The 14769-nt window shown below is 36.8% G+C and overlaps 1 protein-coding gene across 3 annotated transcripts in view; it reads left to right on the top strand.

The window, feature by feature from the left end:
• thraa (thyroid hormone receptor alpha a) overlaps nucleotides 1-14769 on the top strand; it is a 37233-nt gene that overhangs the window by 7611 nt on the left and 14853 nt on the right. The window lies entirely within an intron of this gene.

Below are 14769 nucleotides of genomic sequence, written 5' to 3'. Positions count from 1 at the left end.
TGCATTTTTTATGTAATGATATGCAAATTAATTAATTGGATTGATCCCAATTTATTTTAAAATCCCTCAACTCCAGCACAGTATTGTGGTAAATTTGTGAATGTAGTCATTTACCATTTTTAAAAAATGTTTTTAGACCTGTTCTGTTTGTAATATAAAATAAACTTTCCAAACTTTATCCTCCTCAGTCCAAAAATGCAATCTATTAAACTTAAGCTCCAAACATGACACATGCACACTTTATTTTTAACAAGGTCCCTGGTCATTTTAGTCTGACTTTCAAAGTTGATGTGGAACATTTCCGCACAGATTGTTCATGTCACTATGTAATACGGGTTTGCAAGAGGCTGTTATAGAAGAAAGGATCAGTTAAAATCTGCAGTGTGCTTTATTGAAGCCACGCCCACACCAGAAAAAAATTGGGGCTTGTGATTCAAATATGTAATGAGAATGTCTCAAACAAACAAAGTTTGAGTTCATTTACATTTCGCAAAAGTGACAATTAAATACATTGCACGAGTGTAAATGATGTTCGTTCGCATAACCCTGTTGACACATCTTCCAGTATCAAAAAACTCAATTAGCCAATGATTGAGGTTCTCCCTTACAAGTCTTCAGTTTAAAGACACTTAGGGTTAGCTGCTGTAGCTTGTAATTCATCATGTCATTTGAAGCCTACCATGCCACACATGGTGTCTTGTAGTTTTCTTTAGCCATACACAAATAACATAAGCTGATGATTGTTCCCTCTGCGAGAATGATTTATTACCTTAATGGAAAAGAATAGTTAAGTCTAGCTGGTGATACCAGCCCTAGGGCTTTTAATGGTGGAATGCTTTGAGCTTGATGTGTCAAGATGCATCCACAGAATTTGAAGCATTGAAATTGATTACCATAGAAAAATCAAGTCATCCTTTAAATTTGCAAAAGAAAATAACAGCATACATCATGGTACAGCAAGACATTAGAAGTAAACAGATGATCTAGGTGGGTGAAAATATTGTAATCTGTTACACAATGAAAAAAATACTTGGAGAATTGACGTAATAAAATCCCAATAACAATTGGCACACAAATTATTTAAGTAAGTTGTCTCCTAATGCAGTAAGATACACAGCATGCTGAGAACTACAGATCAGCTGCCTTGGTAGTTATATCTACACAAATTATTTATGTTGTCTCAACACAAAATAAATAAGTAAACTTAATTTTACCAATTTAAATGGGTTTAACATAATACAATTGTGTTGGATTTACATAATAATTTGTTCAATTAAAATAACTCAAACAAAATAATTAATATCTTAAATGCCAAAATTAGTAGATTTTATTCCCAATATGTTTACATTTTTTTTCCTTACAGAAAAGACATGAATTTCACATGTTTTTGCATGTGCAAAAACACATGTGAAATGTGTGTTTGGGAAAACACTTTTGTGTGAACCCCATGTAAATTCCCACGTGAAACCCATGGGATAACATCTAAAAACCCATTTAATAATTTCATAAAATCTACTAAGGCACATAATCATTTTTTTTTTCAGTTCAGTGGAGTTTGCTCCCTTGCTGGGATCTTTGATTGTAAATATTGGCCGCTTAATATTTACATAGGCAAGGTCAGTAAGCAGTTTTTTCACTGCAAACACTCTTGTAGCTTCTGTACTTATAACATGCAATGCATTTTAAAGTCCCAGTGAAACAACAAAAAATTACAATGCCTATTTTTTCGTAAAATATTGCATCGTTTATTGTAAATAGTTTATCGACTCAAATCAAAAGCGGAAATATGTCACCTCCACTCGAAGCCCGAGCGGATATACGTCACATAATTTTGACCTCAACCCGGAAGTAATTTATGAAACTGCACTGTTTTAATGTCAATAAATACTGGTACTGTTTTAATGCTACAAATTATTGTTTAAATTTTATTAAATACCTTTAACGTAACTAAATCCAGACATTGCTTCTAGGTTTGTTAATTTTTATACAAATGAAAATGTAAACACAAATTATTTAGGAATTTTATATTTAAAGAAAAATAACATACGAAACAACTACCGTAAAATGTTGAATCATTTCCACAAATTAAGTTTTAATTGTTGTTTGAGTAAAAAACACAAACTTTATTTACACAACACATCAACTACAATTAACAGTAAATAACCATCAACAAACTTTTTTCTTCTTCTTTCATTTTAATGGCGGGTCGCAACCAACATGTTTATGCGTATATCGCCACCTACGGTTCCGGGGTGTGTAACATCAGGGTTTTCAGAACTTCAGTGGATTATATAAAAAAATCAGATTTTCTAAACCTGTATTTTAAAGAAATTCATGCCACATAAGATAACATTGGCGAGAGATAAATATTGATCGTCAAAAAAATACAAATCCAACCAAATTGCGTAATTTCATGGAAGCCATATGCATTGTGCTTGCATTGCAAGTTAAGACTGCGTCAGTCCACAAGTAGTGTAGGGATGCTGAGATAAAATTACCCAAGTTAAAGTTCGAACTTCGGAGAGCTCAGCGATGCCATTTTGCCTCTTCTTTATTATTGAGTGGTGTTAACATATTTCCTGTTCGAGGGTGGAGCACCACTCGCCCATTGGCTGCAGCTGGACCCCTCTCCTGTCTGCTGCCAGTTCCATTTCAAAATGCAACGGCTGTTCTCATACATCCAATCACCCATCCAATTTTCTCATTCAAAATTCCATGTCACTCATATTGCGTCAAAATAAGGAAGTATAAACGATCGCAACTTCCGGTTCACAGGGACTTTAATGTTTGTCTTGCTTCATTACTGTATTAAATAGCATGCTGTAACCACACTGTATGCTTTTTAACTATTTTCTTGGGAATTTAAACTTGTGCCTCAATTGATAGAGCCAAACTTGTGTTGGACCCCTAACATTCCTAAGGCTAAGTTTGTATATGGCAGGGGCTGGTTTTGGCCACGGTTCATGAGCTGGTTTCTTAATGTAGTGCAGACTCTGAAGCTTACAGCAGTCTGGCTGGTTTGCTTGCTTTTAGAAAATGTAAGTAGCTACAGTTCAGTTTTAATACAGTTTTAGCTGCATTAGTAAATCACTGTGTAGTACGGTAAGCATGAATTTTGCCATCAATCTACATAGTTTTGACTAGCTGTCTTCCTCCTCACTATCACTGGCTGAGGAGAATAATGTTATAGTTTACTGCAGTGTCAGAACTTTAAATATTTTCTACAAGACTATGTAAGACAAATGAGCTGTTCAGTAACAAGCCCTAACGCTTTTTACCAGCCTATAAAATAAGATCAAAACATCTGAGCAGATTTTATCAGCAAATATATGATGACGGATTATAATTTGGTGGCGAATAATGCACAGAAGACTTTAATAAATCCTGGACTCTCATAACACTAATGTAAATGTAATCAAAGACACGGGATCCTGCTATGTTGTGTGTGATGAAACGGTTATTATAGAGCTGTGCTAAAATGGTCTCTAGTGAGACATTTAAAATGAAAAAGGAGAATATTTTGATTCAATAATGCTGCGATAAATTACCTTCTCACAGTTTGAGCTTTAAAATTGATGCCATGTGACATCCTGACTAAAAGATTAATAAGGTTTCATTGTCATTATATAGGAGCTCTGATAAATTGTATTTCAATGTTTCATCTACCTTTTAACATAAACCAGATTTTTGTTTGCTTTCACAATCTTATTTTCATTAATGCACTGTTCTTTAGAATTTCATCTGTTTTCGTCTGTTCGCATTTTCTCCTGAATAGTCTGTGTTTCTGCGTGTTAGTAAAGCAGGCGTCAGGTTGACTGTAAAGATGTACCAGTTGCAACTGAGAGATACATTATCATATCATATACACTCACCTTAAGGATTATTAGGAACAGCTGTTCAATTTCTCATTAATGCAATTATGGTGGTGATGTAATGGTGTGGGGATGTTTTCTTGGCACACTTTAGGCCCCTTAGTGCCAATTGGGCATCGTTTAAATGCCACGGCCTACCTGAGCATTTTTTCTGACCATGTCCATCCCTTTATGACCACCATGTACCCATCCTCTGATGGCTACTTCCAGCAGGATAATGCACCATGTCACAAAGCTCGAATTATTTCAAATTGGTTTCTTGAACATGACTATGAGTTCACTGTACTAAAATGGCCCCCACAGTCACCAGATCGCAACCCAATAGAGCATCTTTGGGATGTGGTGGAACGGGAGCTTCGTGCATCCCACAAGTCTCCATCAACTGCAAGATGCTATCCTATCAATATGGGCCAACATTTCTAAGGAATGCTTTCTGCACCTTGTTGAATCAATGCCACGTAGAATTAAGGCAGTTCTGAAGGCGAAAGGGGGTCAAACACAGTATTAGTATGATGTTCCTAATTATCCTTTAGGTGAGTGTATATATGTGCCATAGGCTAATGTGTTCTATGTTTGTTTGCACACCTTGTGTTCAGTGTATGTTGTAAAAATGGCTGTCGGTCTTCGATTATAGGTTGTGAGGTCTATTGCTTTTGATGTTAAAGAATAGGAGGAACACCTCTTGCACATTGCATGGAGTTTTTTTGTTCACGAATGCTTCCTAAACATTTTCCAGATGGAGTGTGAACAGATCGTGTGATGAATGGTTGCCACAGAATTGGCTTCTCGATACTTGTGAATTTTTGTTAGCCGCTGCAGGGTTTGTCTAATTTCCTGTACCAGGATGCTGGAAGTTGATGTTTTTCGACCAGACTCTTTACTGACAAAGTAGAAACACTTAGGAAAAAACGCTCTGTTCAAATATCTGAATTCGGTATATATTCTTTAACGCTAATCCTTCTCCCCTTTAACATTTCTAATTGTTTTCTTGTTATTTTGACATTGGAGTTTAAAAGTCGACAACTTTCTAAGATTAAACCTCTGGTATGTAAGACCCACTTTTTTACAAAATGACCAAACCCCTGCCCTACATTTTTTTTCTTGTTGTGTATCCTGTTGCTGAAGTAAAATGGTTTGCTAAAAATGTCTCTTGGTGACTTTAAATAATTGACTCTTTTAAAATGTTGATTCTGTATTGTTTATTGAAACTGCACACAAGTTGGCCGAAGGTTTCCCGTTGGTTAATAAATGACTCTAAGTGGTATACAGTAAAATATAAGTACAAGGACACGGAGTCATTTGGAAAAGTTTAAACTATACATTTAACATTGTGGCTGGCAATGATCCACAGATTTCCTAACCAGAGAATTAACACTCATTGCTCCGGAATTGCATTCCCATCCCACCCCCACCGAACAGCACAACACCGCAACACAATACATGCCATACAGTAAAATGTCTGACTTTGATATTTGTTGGAGCGGTAAACTCCATGAGAGTGCAAATTCTCTGTTCTCTATTTTTTTTACCCGTTTCGACTGGAAAACGCCCTCAGGTGGTATGATTAAGCCTTATGCCTGATATAAAGAAATATATCACATTTCTTGACTGCACCGTGTAAACGCCACAGCTGGTGTCAGTTGCCACTACATGACCTAATTCTGCTTGTTTACTTCATATCCATTTCCTTATGCAATATACATTTAATACACTTCAGAGGTCGTGTTATCGAATGCTTTTCCCAGAACGCTTTTCAAAGGAATTTGATTCTCCCGGTATGTTTAATGCTTATGTGCCTTTGTGTACAATGACCAAAGGAGGTGTCAGTAGCCGACTGTATATAGTGGCAGCTTGTCTAAATGGCACAGGTGCAGTGGAACTGTCCCCGGGGTCAAATCACGACCCTCTGCATCTGCCAGCCGCAGCCCCAAAGAGACTTATTGTGCCGTACAGTGACTGCACTGTAACCAGAAGATTGAAGGAGATCACATTTCATTGGCCTTCTTCTGCCCGCTCACTCAGCTCGTGCTGATCTTTGTGTGTGTCAGTTTTATTTATCCTTGACGTGAAAAAAACAACAGTTGTTTTTTAAGAAATAAATCACAGGAAACTGCCTGCACATGCAACTTGTTTACTGTATGTGTATGAATGAGGAAGAGCGAGAAAGATCCTTTACATTCCTGCATGATTTGTGTGTTTGTCAGTCAGTCATCATCTCTGTTTTTCATCAGAAGTATGTGTATGTTTCTGATGCATGTTGACGTGTACTGAGCTGGTGACATACCTGTCAGTTTTGACACTTCTGATGTTACCACACCTTGAACTCCATGTAGACACAGTGTAGGTTGATGGTAATTCACGCAATCAGACTCGTGAAGTATCTGATCGACAATAGCCAGGTTTCCTTTACACTTCAAAATACACAATTGAAATGTTAATGGCAAAAACTCCAATGTGTCGCAAAAAAGTTCTCATGCTCATATTAAGCCAATACGCTTAAGGCACACTTCGCAAAACTGCAATCAAAACGCTTTCTCGTATTTACAAGTCACATGGCCATTTCACATTAAGTAATATCTTATATGATGACCCAAATGCAGGAAAACGAGTGAGTGCAGTATGGAGATTTAGTAGGAACAATGAGGTAATATGAAAATATATAAGGAAATATAGACATTTCTCTTCACTCTTTCATCATAGCACTAAAGTTTGTTTGCAACCTGCCATGAAACGTACGAGGAAGAAGTATTTCCAGAATGACTTACCGCGAGAAAATCAAAATACACTTTAATCGCATAACAACATTTATTGGAAACAAAGTCATTCCGCGATATTGTTTTAATCGACATTAGGAAACATCGCTTAAATTTAGCGCAAATCTCTAATGGAAACCTGGCTAATGTCTGTCTCTGGATAGCCCATTAAAGTCCAAAGCCTTTCAGCATTTGTCTAGATAAATGTTTTCACTTTTTTTAAATGATGTGTAGTTCCAGTAGCTCAGCTGGTGTTGACCTTGGTGCTTTTATTTCCAGCAAGCACACAATCTTTGCACACGCAAGTAGTGCTTTTCAAATGAATTCGATGAACTGACAAATATATTTGGAAGAATACTTGTAACCAAACAGTTCTTGGACACCATTGACTATCATAGCAGGAAAAATTGCTTGATAGATTTCTTTGTTCTGTTGGACACAAAAGAAGAATGTAGGAAAGCAAACAATTCTGGGGCACTTTTGACTACCATTGACATTTTCCCTTCCATGTTCGTTAATGATTGCCGAGAACGGTTCAGTTAAAAGCATTCTTCCAAATATCTTCTATTGTGTTCATCAGAACAAAGAAACTATACAAATTTAGAACATCTCAAGGGTGAGTAAATGAAGACAGAATTTTTATTTTGGGTGAACTTTTCCTTTAAAGTTATGTCGGGGTATTAACCCACATCATCCAGCATTTACCTGTCATAGGTGTTTTATGAAAAACAGCATATGTGTGTACCTGTAAAGTTTTTAGCACCTATTTTGGCTCACAGATTGAAGATACTGGCTGTGCTACATAGAATCTGAAGTCTTTTTTTTGGGGCCTGGTCACATGTTCACTGGCTCCTCAGGAATTCTTGGCAAATCCCAGCTAACTCTTAATCTACTGCTTACCCTGCTGGTTCACAAAAACTTCTGTTTAAAAATAGTTTTCTGTAGATTTCGAAAGGATCAAGGACTGTTGTGAATGCAAAATCAAACATTGGGTTTTTTGCAGTATTATTACCACAATCTGTTTCTTGCTCCATTTGCATTCTTGACAAACAGAAACTCAATGTCGGTTTTTCCTGGAGGGAAAGTAGGCATTCCACCCCAGATCAAGGGTTTGTTGGACCTTCATGCTGAAAGACCGTTACCTTACATACTGTAGGGCAAATTTTGTTGTGGGATGGCTGGGAAAATGGACCCAGACTCTTTATTTGTTTGGGTACGAAATGTCTCGGAAAGAATAGAAATTGAGCTGTAGCTTAGGAATAACTGTACATTTAATTATTATATGTGATTTATGACAGCTGTGTGTTAGTGCACATCAAGCAGAAATACTATGACATCAGCTTATATTTTTGTTCACATTTAAAATAGATTTTTGTTTTGTTACAGTGTTACAAAGCAAAACTCGTCCTCTGGTTGATTTTGACAGCTGCCTTGTTGTAATGTCTGTATGGTTTTATTCTTTTATTGTCATGTCAAATCATGTATTTTGTATTGTGTTGATATCACATGACTTACATCCTTGTTCTTTGTAGTTTACGCACCTCAATTGTTCATTGTTTCTCATGAGTAGTGTTTTGAGTATATAACCCTCATGATTCTGTTGTCTCTGCTTTGTTGATTCGTGTTTATCCTACCGTTTGGTGTCTGGTGAGTCTCATAGTCAAGGTGAGGTCAAGTTAGGTCAAGTCTAGTCTTGTCTCGTTATAAATAGACTGGGATTCTACTCAACTTGTCCTCATGTTGTGAACGAATGCAATTTACGTCCTCCAGCAGACTTTCAAATGTGCATTTCTATGGCCACGTAACAAGGAGTATAGGTAAACATTGTTCATTTGCCTATTACCGATATTTTAAGATTATAAATCGACAAAGTTACATTAAGTTCACATTCTGTGATGATTAGAAGCTAAAATTAGCTGTGCATTTAAAAAAGTGCAGGCGGTAAGCATTAAGCAATCTTAAAGTAAGCACAAATCCCTCTAGGCTACTTCACTTGATGCGACCAGAGGTCTGGATAGTTTCACAGTAAATGTACAATACACCTGCCAGAAGTTCATTCAGTCTCTGTTACCGCATCTTAATTAATCACAATGTGGTGTCAGAAATAAATCAGATTTTTAATGTCGCCTGTCACATCGCATCCTCACAAACTGATTCACTGCTCAGACTATTTAGACGCAATTGCTATTGACAGAGCAGAATAGGCACATGAAGTAATGCAGCTCTTACAGCGCATTTCCATCCAGCAGTCATGACCTCAACTGTCAGTGCGTGAAATATATTATGACTAAATATTGCAGCTATTCACTTGCTGAATCCGGGGACGGTTTCCAGGGCAACACGCAGGAGGTTGTTAGATAGTTTTTGAGGTATGAATAGTTTTGAGTATGAATAAGGTCACACATCTTGTTCAACCTCATATACAGTTGTAAAGCCAAAACATGACCGTTTATTTAAAGAAAAATACATTTTAGACTTAATTTACCATTTAAGGTTCTGCAAGTTCCAAGACCCTTTACAGACCAAGTCCAAAAATGGTAAATGTCAGCAAAGAAGAAAAGTTCCATTTAAAGCTTCACTCTGTCTTTGAGATATGTTAAATGAAGGAAGAAATGTCACCACCATGTAATTTTATACTCTGAGAGCCGACCATTACATTTAATTGGCCCAGAGACGTTTTTTTAGATAATGCTACACACTTGATCGGGCATTTTACAGTGCTTTTAGATTCCACAGATTGAGCATTCAAAGTTTTTATTTTGGCACTCATCATTTAAATAGGTGTTTTTGTATAATTATACATGTTTTATGTTGAATTTTCCAGAATGGTTTGCATGTACTTTCATGCATTCAGAATAATGCACAGCTTCTTGGCAGGTTTATGTTTTGTGCAGGATGTGAAGGGTTGGAAAAAGAAATAAAACTGTAACTGGAATAATAAAAAAGAAGAATTTGCTATGTGTTATGTGAAATGCGGTATATACAGACAGGATGTGTTGGGTCCACGTTATAAAGGACTTTTTTAAACATAACGTTTTTATCTCACCAAGTCATAAAAATATGCCATTTACATTACATTTATAATTCAGGGATTTAGCAGATGGTCTTACCCAACAAGATTTAATTCAATTCAATTTTATTTATATAGCGCTTTTCACAATGCAAAGTAGCTTTACAGGGCGAAAATAAGAAAAATAGAAAAACACAATAAAGGTAAAACACAGCGCAGTGATTGGTGTTTATAGAACAAGCAAGATCATTCTAGTAAATAATATCTAATAAATGCAGCCTCCAGGTGATTAGGATATTATGCATTAAGTGAAAGCTCTGCTGAAAAGATTAGTCTTTAATCTAGATTTAAAATTGGAGATAGTGTGTCTGACCCTCCTGAGTTTAGGTGCTACGTATGAGAAACTGGATTTGGTTATTCTAGGTGTTATCAAAGGTCTGGAGTTATGAGATCTGAGAGCGTGATGGGTTGTAATGTGATAGAAGCTCTGTTAAGTAGGTAGGGGCTAAACCGTTTAAGGCTTTATAAGTTATTAAAAGAACTTTAAAGTCAATACGATACTAAAAGGCGAGGTAACCGATTTCCGAATTACGCCGTCTACGAATTAGACAACTCTGCCCGAGTACCAAAACAATCTTGTAGCAGTAGGGTGCACAGTGCACAGGACTGACATAAGCCGAGCCGAGTGCTGACGAAAGCAAAAGATGGGGGTAAGGGTGTGTTTGTTTTGGTGATTTGAACATCAACAACGGCTATGAGAAATCGGACACCCTGCCTTTAATGGGTAACCAGTGAAGGGATGATAACATTGGGGTTATGTGATTGTATTTTCTGGACCTGGTTCGAACTCTTAAAGCTGGATTCTGAACTAACTGAAGTTTGTTTATAGATGATGTAGGACAACCACTAAGTAGTGCATTACAGTAGTCAAGTCTTGAGGTCACAAATGCATGGATACGCTTCTCTGCATCAGCAACACATAGAATATTTAATCATTTTTAATTTACAGTTGAAAAGGGGTCTGAAATGGTAAACAGAAGGCAATTATCATTTCTGCTCCATGTCCTGGTAAAACACCTTGAAACATTCCTACTAGAGGTCTTCACGGGTCCAGAAATATGTACCCGAAGAGACCCGTGATTGTACTTTATGTTGAAAGTTGGACCCGAACCCGTGCAGACCCCAGAAATGTACTACCCGGACTAGAATATTATTTAAAAGCTGGACCCGAATGAACCCGATCTCCACATATTTCACAGCAAATGGCTATTAACAAGTCAAAAAAATTGAGAAAATATATATTTTTATCTTGCCTACTTTTAGTAGCCTTCTCCGTCGTACCTGACTGTGATGCATACAATTCTCCTTGCTAAAGTTTCATCCATATTATTCCTCTCGGCTATTAAACAAACATGCTTAATCCACTCATTATCCCAACTTCAAAAGTTTGCCTGCTGTCACAATACAACTATACAATAACTATAACGATTGCTCTTTCAGTGCCATGACCGCTGACATTAACAGCAGCATTATTTGTTTGCTTTCATTTCTGCGCTCTCTAAATCTGAGCTTGTTCTGATCAAAAAAATTGAAACGACAAGACTGTTCATTCATATTATTATAAGCACGGGAGAAAGAGTGCAATGCGCACTGAATCAAACTTAAAAAATGTGTCAAATGTAGTATCCTACACTTTTTTGTCGTCTTTGTCCTTAATTTACACAAATGAGGCTCAGACAGAAGAAGGGCAAGTGGGTTAACCTTTTTTCACATCAGCTGCATCTGTGTGTGTTAATACAAACTGTTCGACCTCAGATGACGTAGCCTTTGAACTGAGACACATGGCATCCATGATCTACATAAACTTGCGGTAACACACTGTGGTGAAGTTCTGCTGCTGAATGCTGAGATCACTTGTGTTTTTTATCTTATTTCCAAGCTCACATTTTTCTCATCCTAATTTCACAAGTGGCAAATTGCGGGTGTTCTCCGATCAAATCGGGTATTAAACAGACCTGAAGAAATAGGATTGGGATCCAACCCGGCTGAATCTTTAAAATATATAGACCTAAACCTGTACGGGTCCCCTGTCAGGTCCTCGGGTCCTCTAATTCCTACAGTTTAAAGAGAAACTGAACACTTCTTAGACACAATTTTTAGTTAAAACTGGTTTTCAGCAGGTTAGTTTCATTAAATCTTGCTATACATGTTCAGTGTGGATTCGTCTGCTTACATGCACGTGCTCAGTTTCGGGGAATTCCTAGCGCTGTAGTTCCTCCAAGAATGTTTGTGACAGGGGATTTCTTTTGCTTTTCAAATCTTGATCATTCACATAATGGTTTCGCGTTGACATCTTTGGTTTCGACAATCGTTGGAGGTGTCTGTAAAGATTCAGTTTTAACACAAAGGAAGCAAAACAACTCCACAAAAACGGTGCTTACAACTGTCATTTGTAAATTTTTCTGCTGGTGTTATTCCTAAACAGCAGCCCAAATATAAACCAGTATTCCCAGCAACCCTCTAATTTATGTTTTTTTTATTGCTTGTTTAATGGGATGTATTTTTGAACATGACCTAAAGAGCTAAAAATAGCTCAAAATTTCATACCAAGCCTGTGTGAATCTTGGCTCCACCACATAATCCTTCAGATTCCATCTGCTGTTGGACCACCAAGAACATTGAGAATGTATACAGTATATAGGACTGAGAAAAAAAAAATACAGCCATTCAGCACTGATCAATTCAAAACTGACTTAAACAAAATGTAATATTGACTTATTATAAGATTTTGCTATATTGACATGCACTCTTATGATATGCAGAATCATTTTCGTGTTTCCCCTAGGTTTAAGGTTTTGAGGGGGTGGGGTGCGGTCTCTATACTTTCTTTGCGACAGAGGTCCAGACAATACTTTTTTAATCAATAATATTTAATAAATTGAGTCGAATATGTATTTAAAAAGTTAATATGTAGTGTTTTATCAGACCATTTATTTTATATTCTGATAGCCACCATATGTATGAAACAAATAAGTCCTTGTAACTGAGAAAATGTATTGTAGGCTCTGGTTCTGAAGCAAAGTCCTAGTTGGTTGAGGGTCGGGGCGCTCCCCTAAGGTAGGGAAACACAGAACTTGCTATAGTGGGCTTGGAAAAAAATACAAGCACATCTGCACCTTACAGTATGTGTTTTTAGTGCCTCTAGTGTATAAGCGATGCACAGAAATGTGAATGTACATGCAGTACCAATAAATATTCTTTAAAATATATTTTGACAACCTGACAGCGAGGGGACATTTTGATAAGTGTTAAGCAGGCAATAAGAGGTACTGGATGACATCCATCACAACAAACTGGTTTCCCAGGTTTGCAACATACCCAGGTATTCATGTACAAAGGTGAACATTGCTGGAAATAAATGGAATATAAAAATGTAAAAGAGAGACGACTAGCAAAGCTAGTGGTCCAGTTGCTCAAGGTGGAAATGAGAGCGGCCAGTTTTGTTTTTCAATTCCAGTCAAATTCTTGGCAGCCTATGATGCTACTTCAGCCAAAATGACTTATAGCCATATGGACCGTGTGCATGTGCTGTATACATATGAATGTCCTCTTAAATGTGACCTTTAAAGTCTTAAAGAAACCATTCACATAAAAACGCTTCACACACAGAAACAGATTGCCCCACAACAGAGTCACAGTAGAGTTATTTATTAGAACTATTGATGGGAAAATGTAACAAAGATTTTTATACAGTATAATGAAGAATGGTACGGAATATCTTTTAATGTCAAGCTGAATAATTAAGATTTGATTTCTGTTATTAGATCCTGCCAGTTGAGCAATGAGGATTTCTAAAATAGTATTTCTAAGAAATATATTTACATTTACATTTAGCAGACGCTTTTATCCAAAGCGACTTACAAAGAGTTTAGGAGCAATAAGCGAAAGTTCATACAGGAGCCATAATACATTAGGTGCCAATACAAAGTTACTGGTTTCAACAAAAGCTAGACCACTACCTGTTGAGAGAAAGGGTTAGTGTATTTTTTTTTCCTCATTTGTTTGTCAAGTATTCACAGAATTTAAATATATATTCACATATATTTATTATATAAATGAAAAAAAAAATGTATATTAAAAAAGAAATTCATCCAATATACTACTTTGACAAATGAATCACTCCTGGAGATGTGACACCCATTGACTACTGAGCCGTTTGGCATCTTTTGTATTTTTTGCACAATTTCTCAGAGCACCATTTGAGTCAGAACTTCCTCTGGATGGGAGATGTAGCCTATAGAACAAATAAGAGAAGCTAAAGTGCGACATGCAGGTGATAATGTGTGTCAGGGTAGAGAGAGAAAGGTAGAATGAATGAAAGGTGTAGCATGATGTGACACAACAAGAAGCCCTCAAGCCTTTTTGGAACCTGTGTGATGTCTTCATTGTAGCTTGTTAATAAAGAGCTGGACATTCTGCATTATACTGTGATGTATCTGCAACATGATTTAAAAGTAAAAAAACCAAAGAGCAAAATACAGTCTCCTCAGTAAGCGGTGTTCATTTATTTTGATGGATTTATAGCAGGCATTACTATGCGATGGCTATGTAACAGATTTTTATTGTAATCAAAAATGACTAGATAGAGAGTAACTTATATTAGACTTATGTAAGATGTCTGTCATTTCCGGTCCGCTTCTCTTATTAATAAACAGAATTTCTTTATTTAGAACTTTAGAAGGATAGTCCTTGTTTTTGTTCAAACTTAAACAGTCCTACTGTAACATCTAAATAAAATAAATCCTAAGGTGGATTGAGCGGGCACGACTGCCAAAAATGTAAGCGCTGAAGCTCAGCCATTAGGGGATAACCCAGTTCAGCCTTTCTATAATTAGTCCATGGCCTGGTGGTTACCATGGTAACAGCAAAGTAAGTGACCTTGCACAATAAAGCCATATCAATTACTAAGCGGGAATGGAAAAAGAACACACATCCGACGCAAGAGATGTACATTTATCAGTTTCCCCGTTTTCACTTCTATTGAACCTGTGGGCAGGGGTTTTGATAGGATGATATCACGGGCATGCGCACCACCATGTGTTGAAACCGTGTCACAGCTGGTCTAAAGATGCAG

The sequence above is a fragment of the Triplophysa dalaica genome, chromosome 7 (assembly GCF_015846415.1).
Source record: "Triplophysa dalaica isolate WHDGS20190420 chromosome 7, ASM1584641v1, whole genome shotgun sequence".
NCBI classification, from domain to species: Eukaryota; Metazoa; Chordata; class Actinopteri; order Cypriniformes; family Nemacheilidae; genus Triplophysa; species Triplophysa dalaica.
This window is presented reverse-complemented; position numbering and strand designations above follow the sequence as displayed.